General features: G+C 42.5%; 1 long non-coding RNA gene across 1 annotated transcript; it reads right to left on the minus strand.

The window, feature by feature from the left end:
- Positions 1 to 254: 254 nt before the first annotated feature.
- LOC142824868 (uncharacterized) lies at positions 255 to 4,986 on the minus strand. The gene is made up of 3 exons (XR_012899413.1): positions 4,311 to 4,986; positions 2,273 to 2,746; positions 255 to 376 (listed from the first exon to the last, which is right to left on the minus strand). It is a non-coding gene; the product is annotated as an uncharacterized LOC142824868 (long non-coding RNA).
- Positions 4,987 to 25,391: the final 20,405 nt, after the last annotated feature.

The following is a 25,391-nucleotide window of genomic DNA, read 5'->3' on the forward strand; positions in this document are numbered from 1 at the left end:
CCTGACTCTCCTTTTGTTAATGGAGATCACTTTTGACAATCACTTAAAGTTGTGTCTAACTTACAAAAACACCAGGATAATATTGCTCTCCCACTTTTGTAAAGTGATTTGAGCTCCACAGAATACAGACCTTATATATATGCTCTGGCAGGCAAAGGTAAGTATGTTACATTATATATGAGAGAGAGGGACAAACAGTTATAGGAAGAAAATGCTGAATTTGTTGCGACGGGCACAGGAAATACTTTACCTATATGATTTTGTGACCATTTCTCAGCTTCATCAAAATGAGCATCTCCTCCTATCCCTGGGCTTGGTGCAAAGGCATGAGCCAGTACTCCTCCCCTTCCATCAAAGGGAGATTGGTCGCCGTGTGCTGCATAGGAAAGGAAATTAATATGTCATCAATTAACACAATGATTCATTTTAAACACAGTTACATATCTTGAAGTTTAGAATTTGCTTTTATTCATTGTAGATAATAATATATTAAAATGAGACTAAAATAATGTTAAGGTTGCAAAGTCAAACATTCAAAAGGTAGGAAATGTCACACTTAAGATTGCCTGTTCAATGAACTCAGCTCCCATGTGTGTGCACATTATGGTACGGTTTTTAATTCCATGATTGCAAACTATTTTTTCCCATGGACTTCTGTCTTATGGAGGGCATTTTCTCAGTAATGGCTGAATCATCTTCTCTGAAACTTTCCAAAATTTCAGCCTGAGGCTGAAACCAAGTGAGAAAATGTCTGGCTTAAGTTTTGCAAAGTTATAAGCATCTGAAGGCAAGGTCCTAGAATTGAGAGCATTGGGCAATAATAAGGATAGATTATGCTACCTGCACTACCTGTGCTACTTCAAGTGAATGATTTTAGGGAACCACTGCTTTGAAAAACTGAGCCTCTCATTTGGTAAACTAATTTAATGTGTCTTCTGTTAGAATCTCCCGTAAGAGTGGCTGAGGTGTCTGGATCTTCAGCTGGAGTGGAGGTTGGATGGAAAAGGTTGACTCTCCTCTTCTGCCTACAACATTATTGTACTATTGGATGTTTGGGAATGAATCTTTAAGGGTTTGGCTACACTCAGAATGCTACAGCTGCACCACTGTAGCACTTCAGCATAAGTAGTGCCCACAGTAATAGGAGTTCTCTCCTTGGTGGAGGTACATCACCTCCCCAAGAAGGGGTAGCTAGGTCAATGGGAGAAGTCTCCTCTTGACCTAGCACTAGTCTACACTGGCTAGTATAGATGACTCTCAAGGGTCAGGATTTTTCACACGGCCGACCGAGGGACATAGCTTTATCAAAATAAAAATCTAGTGTAAACAGCACTTAAGAGGAGGACTAACACTTGTATGTCTACACTGCATCTCTTTAGCACAAAAGCCTATGCAAACAAAGTGCAGATTAGCATATTTCCTTGCTTCATTTGCATAATTAATCAGGGGACATTTTTGCACAAGAGGCTTTTGCACAAAAAGTAGCCCTCTACACAGCTCCTTTTTGGGCAAAAACACCCTCTTTCACAAGAGCCATTCTTCTCAATTTTTTCAGAAAGAATAGCTCTTGCGCAAGAGGGTGTTTTTGTGCAAAAAGGAGCTGTGTAGATGGCTCTTTTTTGCACAAAGACTCTTGCGCAAAAATGGCCACTAATGAATTATGCAAATGAAGCATGACAATATGCTAATCGGTGCTTCAGTTGCATAGGCTTTTGTGAAAGAGGGGTGCCCTGTAGTTGTAGTGAGAGAGGAACTAAAGTATGTGCATGTGTGCGTATACACACACATTCTCCCCCTTTCAGACTTCTTAGAAGCCTAAAATAAAACTGTAATCCAAAATAGTCCCCCTTGCGTTGGACTACAGTGGAAAGAAGCTCTGTTGTATTTGTGTTTGTCTCTAATGAGGCAAAAAAAATGTTTTGAGGCATATGACCAAGGTGTTTAAACCGTTCACAAGTGTGAAGACTCCTTGTTTGCTCATATATAGGAATAATGATCTTAGCAGAGGAGTACTTTTACAATCACATATACGTTGACACTATTTTCCTCATTTTACAGTTTGAACTTCCAAGGGATTTTGTGATGGTTGATTAGTTAAACTGATACACAAATATAAAACTGCAGGACATGATAAAGATCGGATGAACTCAGAATGAAAATAATTGTTCTCTCTTCAGCCTTTGGGTATGAAAACATGTAAGCTTTTAAAGTATAGCTTCAACTTTAAATAAATGTAATTCATGGATTCTTAAAAACATAGCAGTAGCCTCACCACCATGTGCAAAACGAATTAGGATATCCGCTTCTCCCCTGGCAACGTTTTGAAATCTCAGTGGAGTCACATCACTCCACACCTGAAATGCCTTTTTGATCGCTTTCACCACCATAGAACGAGGCAGATCAGGTGTATAATTCAGAATCCTTTCAGCAGCAAAAGAAAAGAAATTATTGTCATTTAAGGCATGGAATAATATGCCAGCATTAAAACAAAACAAAATGCACAAAAGTGGCATATAACCAAGCTGTAAGTCAATACATTCTTCCTCCATCTTGGAGTTCCTGGAAATGTGCTGTAATCTAATACATCGGGGACTCCACACCTTGGCCGTGCCATCATTTCTTCTGTTTGTGAATTTAATTTTCCTGTTACAGTCAGGTGGAAAAATTTCTGCATCTCTTTAATTTTCTCTTCTAAGTCCCAACCACCTACTTTATTAATAGATGGAAAGAACCTGTGCAGATAATCCTGAAAATAAAAAGAAACTTTAGATTCAGGGTTCATCTCCAGTTGTGTTCTCTTATACCTTAAAGAATCAATTTGTCGGCAAGTATAAGATCCAGATCCTTGACTATACTTCAATTACTAGATCCCTAGAAAATCACAGTACTCTGTCATAAAAGGGAAACAGTTCAGACAGATATGAGACCACTTTTCCAATATAAATGAACACTAGGGGCTCGTCTACATTGGCCCCTTTTCCGGTAGGGGCATGGTAATTTTTGAGATCATAATAGGGAAATCCACGGGGGATTTAAATATTCCTACTTCGAAGTAGGAATAAGATCCTCCGGAAAAGGGCGCTTTTTCCGGAGGATCGGGGCCAGTGTAGACGCTCTTTTCCGGCTTTTCTAAAAGCCGGAAAAAAGCGGCAGACATTTTGATTTAAATGCCGCGGGGGATATTTAAATCCCCCGCAGATTTCCCTATTACGATCTCTGAAATTACCATGCCCCTTTCGGAAAAGGGGCCAGTGTAGACGTAGCCTAGGAGAAGACACAATGGGCTTAAACTGCAGCAAGGAAAGTTTAGGTTAGACATTAGGAAAACTTCCTAACTGTCAGGGTGGTTAAACACTGGAATAAATTGCCTAGGGAGGTTGTGGAATCTCCATCTCTGGAGATATTTAAGAGCAGGTTAGATAGACATCTCTCAGGGATGGTCTAGATGGTACTGGGCCCTGCCGTGAGGGCAGGGGACTGGACTCAATGACCTCTCGGGGTCCCTTCCAGTTGTAGTATTCTATGATTCTAAAATAACAATGTGGATTTGTGTTAAAATTGTCACTACCTTTCTCCTTTGAGAACTCTGTACTTAATCTTACTTCATATCAAAATGCTGCAGTGCTCTATTCTGTCTTTTATGAAATACACAAAAGAGTGTTGTGCAAGGGTTAGTTAGTTCTGGATTTGAGTAATTGCTTATGCCTGGACCTTTTCAGGCCTAAGAACTTAGGCTCCTACTTCTCATTTACACCAGTGCCTTTTGTACACCATTTTGGTAGTGTAAAGGGATCTTAAAATGGGTGTAAATTTACATTCATTGTAAAGTCCCTTTATATTACCCATCTGGTATTATAAAAGACCCTTAGTGGTCATGAGAATCATACCACCCTGTCATTTATAAATAATATTAAGGATAAGATTTTTTCATGGACATTTTTGTAAAAGTCACAGAGAGGACATGGGCAAAAAAGAAAAATTGATGGAAGCTTTTCCTGACTTTTACTAAAAATAGCCATGATCTCTCTCTCTCTCTCGCTCTCTCTCTCTCATCTTTGGGTAATTTTATATCTTTAATACCTGGTCCTAATTCACTTTTGCAATTTCACATAGGGGGCTTTCAAAATTTTACTTTATACCTTCTATTTTTTGTCAACTGACTTGTAACAACTACATACCACTGAAATAAAATACAATGTCACCTGCTCTCTGGAAAGAAATATAATTATTAAGATGTAGACTTACAATGGAAAAGCAGTATATTTGCGGGTTAGTTGAACAGCCTGACAGATAGCCCATTCATGACATACCTCTATACGCTTCTGGTTGTTGGAGTTCCATGGCTCTGGTTTAAGCGAACCTGGGAGACCAAGAATTCCAGGCAAGAACGGTGCAATGCAGAGAAGGATGTATTTCATGGTGTTATCAGATGGTCACTGCTGAAAAAGGAAAATCTGAGGTCTTCTGTGTCTGATGGTCACAGCTATAAAGCTTATATAGGCCTGGACTGGTGTGTGTGTGTGGTAACAGGTTTCATGAGTCATTTTTAGGCTTCCTCTGTGGTTTTGTTATTTGCTGTAATGCTTTTAAGGTGTCTTTATTCCAAAATGTAAATGAAGAAACATTAACTTTTTGATGACAGCACAGCTGATGTCACACTGACAGAACAGGCAGTCAACTCTCTTTATCTCCCTTTCATATGATTCAGGTGCAAAAACCACAGGGGCAGAGGGATGTTAGTTTTCTTAACCTCAGGCAACACATTTGCTTGCTGACCAATCTCAGCTTTCCAACATTACCTTGGTGCCATTAATGCACATTGCAACACACTTCTGGCTTGATATTTAGTCTACATGTGTTGATTGACTGCAGAGGACGTGACTACATAAGTGTAAGTGCCGTGCGAGCGAAATCACTGAAAACTACATGCTTTGTAATACCTGCCCGTGTGAAAGTTTCTATTTAAGCATTCTAGTACAAATTCTGAAAATCCAGAGGAAATTTAGTGATGCTAGTAAGGTTTGTCCAGATTTAACTAAGCTCTGAATCTGGCCACTTCTATATGTGGAAAGATTATGGAGTCCCTTAAAGTTTTTTTACCTCAAATCTGATGAGCTCTGATGAATCAGTCTTTAAAAAGGATTATTTAGTATAAAATAAAGGAGCTAGAATTATCCTATGTGGAAAAAAATCCCAGATGCTTCTACGGAAGAGTAAGGAGCCATACTCAGTTATGGTGGATTTCAGTGAGCAGCAGGCCTCATTTGCGCTCCATGGAATGCTACAGCAAGCAATGGATGAATTTATTTCATAGGGTACTTCAGCCGAATATCAGCGTACTGTTGCATTTTGGGTGCACAGCTTAGTGACAATGGAGCTAAGCTGCAGCACAAGGAGAAATAGCCCTCCTCCCAGCAGTATCCGGCACTGTGACTGCGTAAGAGGTATCTGTTGTATTTCACCATGGAACTACTCACATGCATAAAGTTAAGCGTGTATTTAACTGCAGAAGAGGGCCCCTAGGGCCCCATTGTATTCTGACTGAAGCTAATACAAAGATGCCTGTGGCTGAGCTGTGCTTTGGCACAGCTGAAAATGGGTGATACTTAAAAGACAGATGTAAGCCACTTTGTGCTCTGTCATTCTGAGGAATTGTCATTCAGGGAAATGATCTTGTTCCTCATACAAATCAGAAAAATTCCAAGGTCAATGAAGCCCATGACTAGCCCACACTAATTAGAGCAGCATCTAGGATTCTCTTACAGGGGCAAGGGCCAAAGCTGAACCAGAGAATCAGGGAGCCACAACCAGCTCACTAGCACCCCTCACTCTGCTGTACTTAATGGAAACCTAGGGCAGTAGAAAGTCTGGCCCCAAATTGGGAAATTTCAACCTCGGAGATGAAAGTTATTGAAAGCGATAGCATGTTAGACTAAAAGCTGTTCTGTGATATTTATTTTGTAATATTTGTTTTCCACACAATGAAGCATCTTAATACTATATTAAAAAAGCTCATGACCTTGCCATCTAAAGCTTCATACCTAGGGTCTTTATGCTGGTAAGTAATCATTCTATGAGAAACAATGCTTGTTGAATAGTCCCACTGACTGAGCAGGGAATTTTAGTGCTGTAGGCAAAAGTGCCTATCAGCATTTCCCCATTGAACTAGGAACTATGTATAATTTCTGATACAATACATTCTATATTTTGTCATTCAGTGTTTTTAATCTTCTTCAGTTATGTGAAAAAGTGAAGTAGAATCTAGTGATTCACTGTTGAATATTCACTGGTCATTGTGTTGGATGAGAGAACTGAGACAAGTTCTGAATACATGTATTTTAGGCAACACTTGACCCTGTCCTTAATGAAGAGTTCAAGAGTGACTCGAGTGTATTGGCTGATGCTCAGAAGAAAGAATTACCATAAAAAGTCATGAAATCATGAGAAACGTTTCTGTTAGCCCACTTGTGAACTTTATTATACTGTACATCTGTTATTACAAGACTTTTGATAGCTAAGACATTCAATCCTTTTTGCTATGCTGTCTGAGTATTCAGTCTGACAAATATATTTTTCATATCTGCATTTATTAAATTCACCAGGAAAAGCTACAGTTCACATTTTTATTTATGAAAAATTGACCATTTATGAAGATTATATTCAGAGTCTGCTCCTACATTCTGAGCCTGCTGGAAGTTTTACATGGAGCAAAATTGTCATTCACCTTCCAATCTCGCCTTTATACCCATCAAATGGCAAATTTTCTGTCCTTCCACTTTTATTGCTGGAGATGACGAAGATTACAAATGCAGAGTCATAAGAGGGAGATTAGATGTAGAGCTGATTACAGTAATCTCACAACATTTTAAGTGTTCTACATGAATAATATTTTTGTGTCCTTCAGTTTGGTCTTCCTTCCATATTTGGGCCTGGTAAGTGGTAAGTTAGGACCCCGTACAATTAAGTAATGGTAGAGTAGACTCATTGAATGCTTATGATCTTTCCTGAAATGAGGCTCGTCCATTTTATAGGCCTGCTCCAAAGTTCACTGAAGTAAACAGAAAAACTTCCATTGTCTTCAGTAAGCTTTGGAGCAGGTCTTATACACACTAGGTGCCAAATGAAGCTGCACTACTTCATTTTCAGAACTTCCTCCATAGGCTGAAATGAAGAACTTATTCTGTTAATTTTTTTACTCACTTTTGCTTTTGTGTTCTCTAACTATTCTTAACCAAGTTTATTTCAGCAGAGGCAACCCCCACAAGATTTCCCATGCATTAACTTCACACTGGGTGCCACTTATTCATTACTCTGTTTGTTTTTCTAATCCTTATCACGGTATGCAAAATGTTTCTTTCTTTTTTTTAGGAGAAAATGTTTAGTTGGCTTATGGGTTTTTTGTTGTTTGTGATTATTGCATCTGTCACAAGCAGCTCAGTCAAATAAATGAGTTTGCATTTCTTGCTGCAAGTGGGGAGAAGTCTGTGATCAGACTTATTTCTTGCAAGAGTGAATTCCATAGGTTAACTTCAGCTTCTATGTAAACTGTCTCCCTTTGTTGCAAACATCTCCACTATTATAACCCCAGTGCGTAGGATTCTTCCCTTTTTAACAGGTTTTTAAGCTTCCTTTTGGCTACGTCTACACTATTCGTTTTTTGCAGAAGTGGAAATGCAAATGAAGTGTGCATTAGCAAATCTTACGCTCTCATTTGCATATGCGGAAGAGGTTTTTATGGAAAAAATGCAGTGTAAATGGGGACATTTTTTGGAAAAAAAAAAAACCTTTTGCGCAAGAACCCTTATTCCTATTCACTGTGGGGTTTTTTGTTTTTTTTTCAAAAACCTCTTCCACAAAAAGGATCGGAAGAGAATGTGCAAATGAGAGTGCAAGATTTGCTAATGAGCACTTCACTTGCATTTCCTTTTCTGCAAAAAACGAACAGTGTAGAAGTAGCCTTTGGAAGCTCATGACTTTCAAGAACCCACATAGATTTTATGGAACTGAACAAAATCTATGTTTAAAATAAATGATGTGGGAGGGGTAATTTTTTCAGTATGGTGAATCTACCTAAGAAGTCTGAGCATGTGGTTAAATCATTGTTCCTGGCCTTCCGGGTTTGATGCCTGGGTTTGCTACAAAGTTCCTGTGTGACCTAGACTAAGTTACTTAAATGACTCTGCCTCAGTTCCTCATTTGTAAAATAGGGATCAGATTGCTTCTTTTCTCCCTCACTTCCGCTGATCTATTTAGATTGAAAGTTCCTCAGGCGAGGTGTAGTTTCCATACTTGCACAATTCCTATTTGAATGAGTCTCTGATCTTATCTGGGGTCTCTAGGCATTACTGGGATGCTGTTGTTAATAATAAAAGTTTTTCATGTCGGTTTTATGCCAATTATGAGTACATATATTATTTCCTAATTGCCATCCATACAAATTCTATCCTGGAATAGGAACTCAGGTTATGTTCTTTCTAGTTTGCTCATTGTCTCCAGTAATAAAGACTTTGCAGGTCTGATGATAACTCTGCTACACTTATTCAATACCATTGTTTTCAATATGTGTGTTCAGTTACACCCACAGAAGCTCATTGTCTTTATTGGAGCTGGGAAGGAAAAGCTAAGCACATGCACAGGAAACTTAATTAACTGCTCCATTAGAAGTGGATGAACCAGGGCAGCCACATTAGACTCTCCCATATCTGTATTGGTTTTGCAGTGGTACCTGGTGTTAAAGATGGTAAAAATGTATTTTGGGAAGTAAGGAAGTGAATATTGCTTTGACTGGACAGATTGACAGAACAGATGAGTGTGGAGGCACTTTTAAATAGTTTGTCTACATTTAAACTATAGTGGCACCACTGCAGGAGACCCGTTGTAGCAGGTAAGTGTAGATACTACTTATGCCAACCAAAGGGATTACCGTGCCAAAGTAGGTGATCCGCCCTCCCATGAGGCAGTAGCTAGTTCTGTCACCTCACTCCACTCAGAAGTGTGGATTCTTCACACCTCTGTCTGAAGTAGTTAAACTGGTCTAATATTCTAGTGTAAACCACCTCATAGTAATGTTGGGGAAAAAAAATTAACTTAACACTGACTTTCACTGTACACCAAAGGATTCTCAGGGAGGGAAAGGACAGCTGTCTTCTCAAACTCACATTCTTTCAGCAGATATGCCCATTTCTAGCTATCTAACAATTAGAAATACAGTAGAACCTCAGAGTTACAAACACCAGAATTACAAACTTACCAGTCAAACCCCAGACCTCATTTGGAACTGAAACTGTTCAATCAGGCAGCAGAAGGGACAAAAAAAAACACCCAAAAACCCCCCCCCCCCAAAAAAAATACAGTCTAGTACCATGAAAAATGTTTAGGACTAAAACAATAAAGGGGGGAAATTAAAGAAAATGAGAAGGTAAGGAAATTGTTTCTGTGCTTGTTCATGTGCATTAAGATGATTAAAAGCAGCATTTTTCTTCTGTCTAGTAAATTTTCAAAGTTATACTTGTCTGTGCTCAGTTGTACATTTTTGAAAGAACAACCATATTGTTTTGTTCAGTAGTACGAATATTTCAGTTATAATCTCCATTCCCAGACTGTGCCCGTAACTCTGAGGTTCTACTGTTGTTCGATTCTGTAGGTGACAAGTAACAGGGTGTCAACTTTATAGTCTGTTTTGCCAGCAGAACCAGAGAGTGTCATTGTGCTCTAACTAAATTAAGCTCAAGACTGATTTGAATCCTTTGCTGAAGGGCTACGTCTAGACTGGCATGATTTTCCGCAAATGCTTTTAACGGAAAAGTTTTTCCGTTAAAAGCATTTGTGGAAAAGAGCGTCTAGATTGGCACGGACGCTTTTCCACAAAAGCACTTTTTGAGGAAAAGCATCCATACCAATCTAGATGCGGATTTGTGCAAGAAAGCCCCGATCGCCATTTTTACCATCGGGGCTTTATTGCTCAAAACAGTTTTTAGCTGTCTACACTGGCCCTTTTGCGCAAAAACATTTCCGGAAAAGGGCTTTTGCCCAAATGGGAACATCAAAGCATTTGTGCAAGAAGCACTGATTTCGGACTGTAGGACGTCAGTGCTTTTGCGCAAAATCAAGCGGCCAGTGTAGACAGCTGGCAAGTTTTTGCATAAAAGCACATGGTTTTGTGGAAAAACTTTCCAGTCTAGATGCAGCCAAGATGTTGTGCAATGCTGGTCTCTCACCATCATTATTTACTACATTACATGCCTCATCTTCTAGAAAGGTGTTTAGTAGTCACCTTCCCTCAAGAAGGCTTGGAGGCACTGTCCCTGCTTGTGTAAGATATTTAAGTGCCAAACTCCCCTTGGATTTCAATGGGAATTAGGTGCCTAAATATCTTGAGAATATGGGCCAGTGTGCTTGTCCTTTGCCTAGTTTGGGGGCTAGTAAGGAGGCCACCTTCTCCCCTAAATCCTCTAGCCTCCCCTAAATCCTCTTTCTGCACATTCTATTGCAATAAGGCCCCAAAATCTTCTCTGAGACCACTCCTGTTACTATGACACTGGAGAAACACTTGAGCCCTCACTAATTAAGCAATAGGGCAGAATGTCTTTCACCCTATGGATTCACAATCTTCTTATCGTATTTGCAGTCATTTGTTGTTAATGGAGGTATGGCAGTGCAAGTGAGTTTTGTCTATAAAACAAAATGCCTAAATACAGCAGTATCTTTTTGCAATAATCAAATTAAGCAATAAACCACAACAGGATGTGCATTCCTGAAAATGTTACCTACGTTATACCTAGATCTGATATTTTATCTATTTCATTTTGTACTTCCTTGATCATCTACAGTTGGGTTGGGGCCATTGACCCACAGAAAAGCCAGCTGGGAACTACACACAAGAGAGAAGCAAAAAAAAAAAAAAAAAAAAAAAAGGAAGATGGGAACCCTGAGTCTTGGGGCCAGATCAAGGCAAGACCCTGATCTACATAGACATCTAATCTCTTTATTTCATGGTGACAGACCCATACCAGCGTTATATAAGATTTTTTTTTCTGGAAAGCAATTTTTGTTGTATTAAATTTGATTTGGAAGCAGAAAGAATAGCCACACAAAAAAGGATTGGCAGGAATGGTAAAGAATCTATAATTCAATGTCTATTTGTCCAATAACCTAAGCTTAGACTGTTAGCTGTTTGGAGCAGGGATGATTCTTTCTTTTCTGCCTGGAAAGTACCTATTACATACTGGAATTTTTTAAAAATAGCTTTGTGCATCAAACAGCAAGTTACTGGCATATTTTAAAAGTTGCAAGCATTTTCTTAGTCTTTATAGAGTCACATTAGGAATTTCACCAATGTAATTAAAAATAAATTACAAAATAAAGATTCAGAGGGGTAACTATGTTAGTCTGTATCTGCAGAAACAACAAGGAATCTTGTGGCACCTCACAAACTAACATTTATTTGGGCATACACTTTCGTGGGCAAAGACCCACTTCATCAGATGTGTGTCTTTGCCCACGAAAACATATGTCCAAATAAATCTGTTCGTCTAAAATAAAGACAGTATGTTATTTGGGTCATGAGCATCCTTTTGATTCTGTGTTTATACAGTGCTTAGTACAGTGGGGGCTAAGGCTGGGGCTGTAGGCATGACCGCAATACCATTAATAATAATGCAAAAATAAATGACAGACTCTGGCAAATACGGAATAGTCAGAATCAGCCACAGAGGCCCAAAGCCTGAAAGTTCTGTAGGGGCCTAACTCCTACCCTAGAGGATCTGGGCTTGTCTATTAAGAGACAAAGTGTGTGGCTTGCTAAGGTGAATATTGAGAGTGCTATGGAACTTTTAGTATGTGGCTGCAGGATTTTTCATTCGGAGATCTGGTTACACCATTTTAATTTATTCTTTTAATCCTACTATCCTGATTGGCAACCATGTTGTGAAATTTATTCTGAAAAATTCTATGGGGCTTTTATTTTTAGAAAATTGAGGAGCTAAAACTAAATTCGGCTTCATTAATTTGATCAGCATCCAATGAAAGATTCCTAGATCTCACTCCCGAATTTCTAGAGAGAGCAGAGGAGCATGAAGAAGAAAACCCTCCAAATGAACTCGACTCAGAGTGACTCTTCTCTTCACTGAAGTTCTGGATGGCACATTGTTCTCTATAAGGGTAGGCCAGGGAATACTACCTAGAGCCATAGTTTTAAACTACTGTAGTTGGGGAGTAGTTGTGCAACTTGCCCCTATAACAGTAAACAGTAATTCATACTCAGGACTATGTAGCACTTTAAAGACTAACAAGATGGTTTATTAGATGATGAGCTTTCGTGGGCCAGACACACTTCCTCAGATTAAAAAAAAAAAAAAAAGTGGGTCTGGCCCACGAAAACTCATCATCTAATAACTCATAGACTCATAGACTTTAAGGTCAGAAGGGACCATTATGATCATCTAGTCTGACCCCCTGCACAGTGCAGGCCACAGAATCTCGCCCACCCCTCTTAGAATAATCCTCTCACCTATGTCTCAGATATTGAAGCCTTCAAATACTTTGAAGGCCCCAACATGCAGAGAGTCCTTCAGCTGTGATCTGTGCCCAATGCTACAGAGGAAGGCGAAAAACCTCCTGGGCCTCTGCCAATCTACCCATCTTATTAGTCTTTAAAGTGCTACATAGTCCTGTATTTTGCTTCAGCTACACCAGACTAACACGGCTACATTTCTATCAGTAATTCATGACTGTCTGACTAACTTCAATGGTACTGAGTATGTAACTGCTCACTAGCATGGCCAAGGGCCACACTATCAGGCCCTAAAGAAATCAAGTAGTCACAAAAAAAAGGAGATGAAATTTCAGAAAATCAGAGCAGAAGCATCCATATACAACCAAAGTGGCTAATTGCCATAACAACAAGGGAATTCTTCTATAACTTTCCTTTTATGTGGTAAGGTCTTTGGGGCAAGCTCAATCTTTGTGTATTACACGTAGCAGAGTGGAGTCCTGCAGGGTGACTGGTTTCTAGGCACTAGAGTAACACAAATAATAGATATTATAGGGTACCTCTCCTACATGATGTTTTAAGATTGCTAGAGAATCAGCTTAAGCAACAATGGAAGTGAGCTGAAAATAAACCCGAATGTTTAATTGGATGCTAACAGAATTAATTAACATACACACAAGAATACAGATCTTGTCTACACTTGCAATTAAACCACTTCCAGCAACACTTCAGTAACAGGGATGTTTCTTTGGCTACATAACAATGAACTGGGCTATAATTCACAATTGTGAAGCTATCGTTCTATGAACAGTTCTAATTTTAATGGAAAAGACGTCAGTGAAAGGGACATTTCAATAGTTGGTCTTTCTGTGGAATCAGTTACAAAAATTAACACATTTGGGTCAGATTGTAATGTCAGTTATCTCAGTAAACTATACACCTGGAGCCATGCCACACAGTTCACATAATTACTCCATAATAACACCAGCGTGTTCAGAGTCTGGGTATGTCTTGACTACATGTCTTCATCGACGGAGCCATGTTGATGAGTTTACTAGAAATAGGAAAATGAGGCAGCAATTTAAATAATCGCTGCTTCATTTACACCAAAATGGCTGCCGTGCTGTGCCCATCAGCTGTTTGGTTGCACAGCACAGTAGTCTGGACGCTCCGCAATCGACAATGGAAGCCTTTGTCGACCGCTCCATTATGCCTCGTGGAATGAGGTTTACGGGAGTGGTCGACAAAGGCTTCCATTGTCAACCGCGGAGTGTCCAGACTACCATGCTGTGCCGCCAAACAGCCATGTAGTCTAGACATACCCTCTGTGTCTTCATATTGGCTATGGGAGATTTTTCTTTCCTCATCTCTGCCTCAGGCAAATGAATGATGGTATCTTGGGTCTCATAGGGCAAAGTTCTTTATCTTCAACATGGGTGGAATGTGGGTTGCTGGGAAGAGGTATACATTCTAATGTCCTTTGTGGCTTCTGTTTCTGTGGGCTAAAGCAATCCGGCAGACAAAACCATATATCATAGGGTGTGTCTAGACTACATGCCTCCGTCGACGGAGGCATGTAGATTAGCCAGATCGGCAGAGGGAAATGAAGCCGCGATTAAAATAATCGCGGCTTCATTTAAATTTAAATGGCTGCCCCGCTCTGCCGATCAGCTGTTTGTCGGCAGATCGGGGCAGTCTAGACGCGCCGCGACGACAAAGAAGCCTTTCTTGATGGGCACAGGTAAACCTGGTTTCACGAGGCATACCTGTACCGATCAAGAAAGGCTTTCTTTGTCGTAGCCAAATTAGCCCCCATCATACTGTACGTATAGTTGGGGTTATTTTTCCCAATGTGCATTACTTTACACTTATCCACATTAAATTTCATTTGCCATTTTGTTGCCCAATCACTCAGTTTGGTGAGATCTTCTTGGAGTCCTTCACAGTCTGCTTCTGTCTTGACTATCCTAGAAAGTTTTGTATCATCTGCAAACTTTACTACCTCACTCCTTACCCCTTTCTCCAGACCATTTATGAATAAGTTGAAAAGGATTGGTCCCAGGACTGACCCTTGGGGTACACCACTAGTTACCCCTCTCCAATCTGAAAATTTACCATTTATTCCTACCCTTTGTTTCCTGTCTTTTAACTAGTTCGCAATCCAAGAAAGGACCTTCCCTCTTATCCCATGGCCTTGTAATTTACACAAGAGCCTTTGGTGAGGGACCTTGTCAAAGGCTTTCTGAAAATCCAAGTATACTATATCTACTGGATCCCCCTTGCCCGCATGTTTGTTAACCTCTTCAAAGAACTCTAAGGGTATGTCTACACTACAAAGTTAGTTCAAACTAACGGACGTTAGTTTGAACTAACTTTCATAGGCGCTACACTAGCGCTCCGTTAGTTCGAATTTAAATCGAACTAGCGGAGCGCTTAGTTCGAACTAGGAAACCCTCATTTTACAAGGATTAAGCCTAGCTCGAACTAGCTAGTTCCAATTAAGGGGTGTGTAGCCCCTTAATTCGAAATAGTGGGAGGCTAGCCCTCCCCAGCTTTCCCTGCTGGCCACTCTGGCCAACACCAGGGAAACTCGTCTGCCCCCCTCCCGGCCCCAGACTCTTTAAAGGGGTATGGGCTGGCTACGGTGCCCGTGCCAGGTGCAAGCCTGCCAGCACCCAGCTAGCAGACCCTGCACCTGGCACGGATCGAGCCCCCCAGCCCTCCCCCTCTTCCCAGGACCAGGCTGGCGGCTCCCGGGAGCTTGCCCGGGACCGCAAGAGGCGGGCACCTGCCTGGGCTAGTGCGGACATCGTGGACCTCGTCCACGATCTCCGCACTAGGCACAGGACAGTGGCCGTCTAGGGCACGAGAGCTGCCAGCCTGGCCACCCAGGAGCAGGTGTGCATGAAAATCAAGGTGGTCCACTGAGACCCCTGACCCTGAGCCCACAATGGCCGTACTAGATCAGACCAAAGGTCCATCTAGCCCAATAGCCTGTCTGCCGACAGTGGCCAACACTAGGGACCCTGGAGGAGATGGACCGAAACAATGACCAAGCCATTTTTCTCCTGCCATCCATCTCCAGCCTTCCACAAACTTTGGGCAGGGACACCACTCCTACCCCCTGGCTAATACCACTCCATGGACCCAACCTCCATCACTTTATCTCACTTCTCTTTAAACTCTGTTCTAGTTGTAGCCTTCACAGCCTCCTGCAGCAAGGAGTTCCACAGGTTGACTCTTTGCTTTGTGAAGAACAACTTTGAGTTACTAGTTTGAAGCCTGTTACCCATTCCTTTTCTTTGGTGTCCTCTAGTCCTTCTAGTATGGGAACTAATGAAGAACTTTTCTGTATGCACCCTCTCCACATCACTCCTGCTTTTAGAGACCTCTATTCTGTCCCCCCTCCCTCTCCTCTTTTCTAAGCTGAAAAGTTCCAGTCTCTTTAGCCTCTCTTCATATGGGACTTTTCCAAACCCTTAATCATTGTAGTTGCCCTCCACTCTCCCACCCTCTCTCTTCCCCTCTCCCACCTCCTTTTCCTGGTCTCCCCCACTTTTCTTCAATAAAGACAGATTCCATTTTGGAAGACACGTGTCCTTTATTTTGTACATCAAGAAGAGGGGCTAGGGAGGGGTAAGTGGAAGGAGGTGAGGGAGGAATGGGGCACGAGCCCCCGATGGGGAGGACTGGGCTGGCTCTGCGGGCTTCTGGGGGTGGAAGCTCTCCTGAGGCCCCCCAATTGCCCCCTCTCCCCAGATGGCAGCCTGCGGCAAGTGCAGCCGGTCTGATGGCCGAGTGCTGTGATGTGCTCAGTGTGGGTAGTTGTAGCCAGACACAAACCCCATCTTGTTTGTCCACAAACCCCATCTTGTTCCCCCCCCCCAGAGAGCAAGAGAAAGGCAGTCAGCCTTTGATGCCCTGGGAACGCAGGTGTGCTGCCTGTCCCTGACTCTACCATAAACAGAAACCAGACAGTAAATGGGCTAGCTGACGACCCGGGACCTCCCGTCACCCTGATGGCTAGTACCAGTAATTGACACGCCTGCACTGTCCCAGGAGAGGAATCTTCGCCCATCACATACCAGAGGTGCCCATTGTCTGCATTTTCCCAGGTGTAAATTATGCTTTGCACCCTTCGTGGGAAACTTGGCATTAAAAGCCATTTTTCCTAATTGGCCACATGAGCCTAGGAAGAAGCCTTCATGACCCAAGGGGTATAAAAGAGGTTCAGCAGCCCACCCCATTTGAGCTCCAATCATCTATACCTGCTGGCAGGTATTGATTGTCTCCCGAGGTCTGTGGGACGCCCAACCTCGCCCTACTTCTTCCCGAGGGATTGAGAGAAAGACGCTGGCCATGCCAAGTCTGGAACGCAGGGGTGAGAATATATACCTGCTATGTGTCTATTTTGCATGCATTTAATAAGAGCTCAGAGAACCAAAGGGTTTCATGGTACCTGTAAGTGACTTATTAGTGTAATTTCTGTCCTGTCCTTTGTAGTGTCTGTGTTATCTGTAACACAGTAGTAGCATTTAACAACTAAGTTTACCCTGTAACAATAAAATAGTAACTGTTTAAGCTTTAACCTGACTCCTTCAGTTGCTGTAACAGAACCAAGCACAGTTTAAAAAGAACTTCAGCCGGTCATAAGGGACTCACTGCCCTGACCGTCGGCTGACAGAATTGGCGTAGTCGGCAGGATTGTGCTACTGGTTCACATACAGCAACATGAAGCCTGTCATGATAGACATGGATTTTAGTGGTATAGAAAAAGGGTTTGCCCAGGAAGGTTGGGGCAACCCAAAATTGGATAGAGAAATGTTAGAAGAGGATTGGGGAAATCCTGAGGAGTTGTGGGTGCACTTCTGTAAGTATAGAACTGCCTGCAAGCTAAAGAATGGGACAAAGCCTGAGTCTGTGGAAAGGAGCCACTTTCCATTTAGCAAGAAAAACAGGATCAGGCCCAGACAAGCAGGCAGGAATGGAAAACAGGATCAGGCCCAGGCAAGCAGGCAGAAAAGGAAAACAGGATCAGGCCCAGACAAGCAGGCAGGTAACAGATAAGATTGAAAGCCTTGTGGAGAACTGAGAAAAAGGCTGTAAGTACTGGAAATCTAAATCCTTAAACATACTTACAAGTGTAATATCTGAAACAAGGCCAGTTTTTATTTTAGAGATAAGAAAGTGTTTTAAGAAAAGAGAAACAGAAAATTTAAACTCTGCAGAGAATGGAGAGAATTGAGCAGTTGTGCAAATGCTAAAATGGTGTAGATAGAAAACTGTGGTTTCTTTACAGTCATTCTGAAGGAAAAATGGGCCCTTTTTCCAAAGGAATGTCTGTAAATAACCCAGGCAAATTTGACTCAAATCTGAACATTTGATTAGAGAGACTGCTAAAAGAACTCTAAAGGGAGGGGGTTCTATTGGAACTGAACTACCCCAATGAATAAAAAGGGAATGTAATTGTTGTACAGCTATGTAGAAGTAGTGTAAGAAAGGTTCAGAGAGAATGTATGTGTAACTGTGTAGATATATATATATATATATATATATAGTGTAAATAAATGAAGTTTTAAGGTCCAGTAATCTTGTTTGTTTGTAGGTTTAAAACAAATTGGTTTGGTTTATTTTCAGTAAGACCATTTTAGTCCAAGTTGTTTAATGAAGGTACAAAAAAACTGTAAGCATAAAGAAAGAGTTACACTCTATGCAAAGTTTAATGTGGCTAAGTAGTGTTGTAAACAAAGATTGCACACTTTCCTGTAACATGCCATGTACACTATAGAATGAGTAAAAACTGCAAAAATGTAAAAACCCTCTGCTGCAGAAGTGGAGAGGTAGAAATGCATGTCTCTCAGTACCCAGACAGAGCTAGATTCCCTTGAGGATGGGTGCTGAGAGTTAAAGCAACTCTCAGATTTATTTTTTTTTCTTCCCTCAGGAATATGTTTAAGAAAAGGACCAGGAGGTATGAGGCTTAGTAAACAAGCTCACCCTCCTTACCAAATTAATAGTAGACAAACATGTGTCATTGTAAAAAGTCATTTAGCAGGAATTAGGATGGACCATAAGAAGGGGAAAGCAAAAAGTTTGGAGCCCTATGGGCATAGTTGAAGGAATAAGGAAAGTAGAGCAAACATTGGAAAGTTACTAGGAATGAGAAACATTTTCTTTGAAAGGACAAAGCAAGTGATTTGAGGGAATGTGAAGATAAAGGTGGACTCCATGGGAGTGTGGAAGGAACTAAGTGGTGGTTGTAATATGTAAAGGGAAATCTTGTTTTAAAATGACACCTTGTTTCTTTGCAGCCTCTTCCTTAAGCACTGTGCAAATCATGTAGGCAAAGAAACAATCAAATGTAAACATTTTGTCTATGGACACCTTTGTTAAATCTGCAAAGGAAAATTAAGGATTCTACTGAAACTTAATTGGTTAACTGCATAAAGAATGAGCTCTATATATTGTAACCCTATTTTGTGGGTTTCAAATGAACTAGTTTTATTTTGTTTTGGATAATGTCCTCTTGCTTAAAATTGCAAACAGACAAGGCACAAATTAGTTAGTGCTTGTGTTGGGCATTCAACTTTTAAGGACATTTAACTTTCTAGAAACCAACTTATTAGTTTAAAAACTCAAGCTTTAAAACTTAACTGTCTCTTTCAAGGCTGAGTTGATAACACTTTTGGCTTGCTTTTAAATTCAACATTATATGTGAATACAGGCTGCCTGGCTATTTCAAAGGAAAGTGGACAGGGAAGGCTGTTGCTGTTTCAGCAGACACATCCACTGCACCCCTGTCCACAAACATAGAAGGAACAGCTCAGCTTGCAGAGCTGGCAGCAATCAATTAGCTTGTGAGGCAGGGGCCAGTACCATCTACATTAACTCCTATGCTGTATGGGCTGGAGCCACCCAGTGGATAACTAATTGGAAGAATAATAACTGGGAAATAGGAAAACCTGTTTGGAGATTGGAATATTGGAAATGGATATACCAGCATGCAACCCCACATGCGTTAAGCATAAGTCATGTGTCCAAAAGAATAATACTCTAGCTGCACAGCTAAATAACCTAGCAGATGCAGCAGTACAAATTTTTGCTGTCCAGGTGGATTGGGAACGCCTGTACATTTGGCTACATGAAACCTTGGGACACACAGAGAGCGATAAGCTGGTGCGGCAGGCACATGCCAGGGGGTGGCCTATCACCCACAAACAAGCCAGAAATCTGGTACAAGCTTGCACCCTATGTGCTGAACTCAGAAACATATAACAGAAAGGCAATGATTTGCCAGGCTAAGAGATGGAAAAATGCTATGGGCAACCTGGCAAGTAGAGTATATTGGTCCACCGCCCAGCAGTAAGCAAGGGTGGGAGTATGTTTTAACTGGAGTAAAAATTGTTTCAGGAATTGGTTTTGCTTATTCAACCCCAGTGGCAACAGGGTTGTTTACAGTCATGGGACTAAACCACTTAATAGCCCTGGTCCCAACACCCCAGTTTGGGAACACAAACCCATTTACTGCACTCCTACAAGGGAAAAGGAGTCTGGACCACTGCAGATGCTGGGCTAACACCAATAACCATTACTGAGGCTTGGATTGTATCCAAGACCGGCGAACCTTATGTTTTATCACAGGAAACTGAGGCAATGACCCTGAACAGTGCTCCAGTGGGATGGATCCCTCCCAATGCTGGTGTGGATCCGGGAAACCACCATGAACTTTTGTATATATATATACACCGCTTGCTGTTGTAGCGCTTGCAACCACTGTTGTTAGTTACAGACTATTGAAATGAGACATGGCACTCCAACTCGCCATGGTCTTCTTCCTCATCCCAACTGCTACTGCTGTACCAGAACACCTTACTTGACTCCTCTACTGGACTGGGAATCGAGTTTGTCCCTCTCAGCCCAAATGACTGGTGAAACAAAGTGACATCTTCCGATGGGGACCGGTATGGTTCGATGACAGCGACTACCGCAATCCTCTAAATAACTCTGGGGGGAGGTTAAGGGGGGAGGCAAGGGAAGTGGCAACAAACGGTATGGGATAAGACATGCTGTAACTAAAAATGTAAAGCCTCATGGCTAGATTGTCTAGCCCAACACCTAGGACTATGTATTGTTAGGCATTTTGTGTACACTGCTACCTCCTCTGCACAAATCTGGTATATGGCGTTGGGAAGCGATCCTAATCAATCCCTTGATCCAAATTATCTGATCAGACCCTGCTGATAGGGCGATTTTAGCTTCCTCCAAGGAGGGCAAAGGGTGCTGGCATCACCGCCATCTTGCGTTCTGGGACATAGTGAGGCGTGTCAAGGGGGTGGAATGTAGCCAGACACAAACCCCATCTTGTTTTTCCACAAACCCCATCTTGTTTCCCCCCCCCCCCCCCAGAGAGCAAGAGAAAGGCAGTCAGCCTTTGATGCCCTGGGAACGCAGGTGTGCTGCCTGTCCATGACTCTACCATAAACAGAAACCAGACAGTAAATGGGCTAGCTGACGACCCGGGACCTCCCGTCACCCTGATGGCTAGTACCAGTAATTGACACGCCTGCACTGTCCCAGGAGAGGAATCTTCGCCCATCACATACCAGAGGTGCCCATTGTCTGCATTTTCCCAGGTGTAAATTATGCTTTGCACCCTTCGTGGGAAACTTGGCATTCAAAGCCATTTTTCCTAATTGGCCACTTGGGCCTAGGAAGAAGCCTTCATGACCCAAGGGGTATAAAAGAGGTTCAGCAGCCCACCCCATTTGAGCTCCAATCATCTATACCTGCTGGCAGGTATTGATTGTCTCCCGAGGTCTGTGGGACGCCCAACCTCGCCCTACTTCTTCCCGAGGGATTGAGAGAAAGACGCTGGCCATGCCAAGTCTGGAACGCAGGGGTGAGAATATATACCTGCTATGTGTCTATTTTGCATGCATTTAATAAGAGCTCAGAGAACCAAAGGGTTTCATGGTACCTGTAAGTGACTTATTAGTGTAATTTCTGTCCTGTCCTTTGTAGTGTCTGTGTTATCTGTAACACAGTAGTAGCATTTAACAACTAAGTTTACCCTGTAACAATAAAATAGTAACTGTTTAAGCTTTAACCTGACTCCTTCAGTTGCTGTAACAGAACCAAGCACAATTTAAAAAGAACTTCAGCCGGTCATAAGGGACTCACTGCCCTGACCGTCGGCTGACAGTAGTCCACGCAATCCAAGCCAGGACTGCTCTGCAAGCGGGGCACTCCTGAGAACTGTCTGTCCGGGGTGGAGGTAGGGACCCTTTAAGCACAGCCCTCGGCTAGCCTGAGAAAGCATCTCCACACTCTAATTCCTCCTCTGATGCCCTGCCAGCACTGCTTCCGGCCATCCTTAAGCCTGCTTCAGGGTCCACTTAATGTGGACATGCTAGTTCGAATTAGCAAAATGCTAATTCGAACTAGTTTTTTAGTCTAGATCCGTTAGTTCGAATTAGCTTAGTTCGAATTAACTAATTCGAACTAAGTTAGTTCGAATTAACGTTCTAGTGTAGACATACCCTTCCAGGCTTCACTGCCCTCCTAGTGAAATAGTTTTTCCTAATATCCAACCTGGACCTCTCCCACCACAGCTTGAGACCATTGCTCCTTGTTCTGCCATCTGTCACTACTGAGAACAGCCTCTCTCCAGCCTCTTTGGAACCTCCCTTCAGGAAGTTGAAGGCTGCTATCAAATCCCCCCTCACTCCTATCTTCTGCAGACTAAACTGACCCAACTCCCTCATCCTCTCCTCATAAGTCATATGCTCCAGCCCCCTAATCATTTTGGTTGCCCTCTGCTGGACTCTCTCCAATGCGTCCACATCCTTTTTGTAGTGGGGGGCCCAGAATTGGACACAATACTCCAGATGTGGCCTCCCCAAAGCCGAATAAAGGGGAATAATGACATCTCTGGATCTGCTGGCAATGCTCCTCTTATTGCAACCTAATATGCCATTAGCCTTTTTGGCTACAAGGGAACACTGTTGACTCATATCCAGCTTCTTATCCACTGTAACCCCCAGGTCCTTTTCTGCAGAACTACTACTTAACTGGTTGGTCCCCAGCTTGTAACTATGCTTTGGATTCTTCCGTCTTGTTGAACCTCATCAGATTTCTTGTGGCCCAATCCTCCAATTTGTTTAAGTCACTCTGGACCCTCTCTCTGCCCTCAAGCGTATCTACTTCTCCCCCTAGTTTAGTATCATCTGCAAACTTGCTGAGTGTGCAATCCATCCCCTCATCCAGGTCATTAATAAAGATATTGAACAAAACCGGTCCTAGAACCAAACCTTGGGGCACTCCGCTAGAAACCAACCACCATCCTGACATTGAGCCATTGATCACTACCCGCTGAGCCCGGCCTTCTAGCCATCTTTCTATCCATCTTACCGTTCATTTATCCAATCCACATTCACTTAACTTGCTGGCAAGAATATTGTGGGAGATGGTATCAAAAGCCTTGCTAAAGTCAAGTATATCACATCCACTGACTTTCCCACGTCCACAGAGCCAGTTACCTCATCACAGAAGCTAATCAGATTGGTCAGGCATGACTTGCCCTTTGTGAATCCATGCTGACTATTCCTAATCAGTTTCCTCTCTTCCAAGTATCTCCAAATCGATTCCTTAAGGATCCCTTCCATGATTTTTCCAGGAACCGAGGTAAGACTGACCGGCCTATAGTTCCCTGGATCGTCCTTCTTCCCTTTTTTGAAGATGGGCACTACATTTGCCTTTTTCCAATCATCCGGGATTTCTCCCGACCTCCACGACTTTTCAAAGATAATGGCCAAAGGCTCCTCAATGACATTTGCCAACTACTTCGGTACCCTCGGATGCATTAAGTCTGGACCCATGGATTTGTGTACGTTTAGCTTTTCTAAATAGTTCCTAACCTGTTCTTTACCCACCAAGGGCTGTCCATCTTCATCCCATCTTGTGTCATTTAGCACATTAGTCCAGGAGCCCACCTTGTCCGTGAATACAGAGGCAAAGAAAGCATTGAGTACTTCAGCTTTCCCCACATCATCTGCCACTAGGTTACCTCCTTCATCCAGTAGAGGCCGCACACCCTGTCTGATCACTTTCTTATTATTAACATGCCTGTAGAAACCTTTCTTGTTATCCTTCACATCCTTAGCCAATCGCAATTCCATTTCCGCTTTTGCCTTCCAGATACCCCCCCGGCATTCTTGAGCTATACATTTATAGCTCTCCCTGGTCATTTGTCCAAGTTTCCACTTTTTGTAAGCTTCCTTTTTGGGCTTAAGTTTACCAAGGATCTCCCCTGTAAGCCAATCCGGTCTCCTACCATGTTTGCCTCTCTTGCTATGTGTCGGGATGGTTACTTTCTGTGCCTTCAATAAGGCTTCTTTAAAATACTGCCAGCTATCCTGGACTCCTTTCCCCTTCATGTTAGCATCCCAGGGGATTCTGCCCATCCGGTCTCTGAGGGAGTCAAAATCTGCTTTTTTGAAGTCCAAGGTGTGTATTTTACTACTCTCTTTTCTTCCTTTGGTCAGGATCCTGAAATCTACCATCTCATTATCACTGCCTCCAAGGTTGTCACCCACCTCTACTTCCCCTATTAGTTTCTCCCTGTTTGTGAGCAGACGGTCAAGCTGCGCATGGCCCCTGGTTGGATCCTTCAGCACTTGGGTCAAGAAGTTATCCCCAATATTGTCCAAAAACTTCCTGAATTGCCTGTGTACTGCCATTTTGGTTTCCCAACATATGTCAGGGTGATTAAAGTTCCCCACAAGAACCAGGGCCTGAGATCTGGAAGCTTCTCTCAGGTGTCCGAAGAAAGCCTCATCTACCTCATCCACCTGATTCGGTGGCTTGTAGCAGACACCAACCACAACATCACTGCTGTTGTTTACTCCTTTAAACTTAACCCATAGACTCTCAACAGGTTTTTCTCCCTCTTTATACTGGAGTTCAGAGCAGTCATAGTGCTCTCTTACATATAGTGCAACTCCTCCTTTTCTTCCCTGGATAGGGCCAAGGAGGAGGGGGATTCAGGGCTGGGAGTGGTGCGTGGTGCAGCTGGAAGTGCCACCTCAGGTCTCAGGACTTCGGCAACCTCGGGGGGTGGGTGGGGCCTGGGACAACAGGAGAAGCTGGAGCAGGGAGGGCAGTGGGAGCAGCGGGGACAGGGACAGGGACAGGGACAGGAGCTGGGTGTGCCATCATTTCATATATGGTAGCACACATGTTTTGGCTCTGCTGCACCATCTGAGCCCATATTTGGGACCCATCTAGACTGCAAGCCTCTTTCGAAAGAGCATCTAGACTACAACCGGTACTTTTGAAAAAGCAAGCCACTTTTTCAAAAGAGAGCACCGAGACAGTCTGGATGCTGTCTTTCGAAAAAGCACAGTTTGCAATACATAGTGCCTTTTTTTGAAAGAGCACTTTTGAAAAAAGGCGTTATTCCTCGTAAAACGAGGTTTTCCATAGTTAAAAAACCAGCCATGGTCTTTCGATTTACTTTCAAAAGAACATGGCAGCAGTTTAGATGCAGGGGAAGATTTTTCAAAAAAAGGCCACTTTTTTTGAAAAAACCCTGTAGTCTAGACACACCCTGTCTACATCTACATTGGCAAGATTTTGCACAAATACTTTTAACGCAATGTTTTTGCGTTAAAGTAGTTGTGCAAGAGAGCGTCTACACTGGCATGTACTTTTGTGCAAGAGATGTGCTTTTGCGCAAAAGCATCCGTGCCGGTGTAGACGCTCTCTTGCGCAAGAAAGCTCCGATGGCCATCATAGTTCTTGCGCAAGAACTCGCGGCCAGTGTAGACAGGCGGCAAGTTTTTGCGCAAAATCTTGCAAATGTAGACACGGCCCCTGAGCGTCCTCCTGGTCCTTCTGGGCC

The sequence above is a fragment of the Pelodiscus sinensis genome, unplaced genomic scaffold, assembly GCF_049634645.1.
Source record: "Pelodiscus sinensis isolate JC-2024 unplaced genomic scaffold, ASM4963464v1 ctg44, whole genome shotgun sequence".
Classification (NCBI taxonomy): domain Eukaryota; kingdom Metazoa; phylum Chordata; order Testudines; family Trionychidae; genus Pelodiscus; species Pelodiscus sinensis.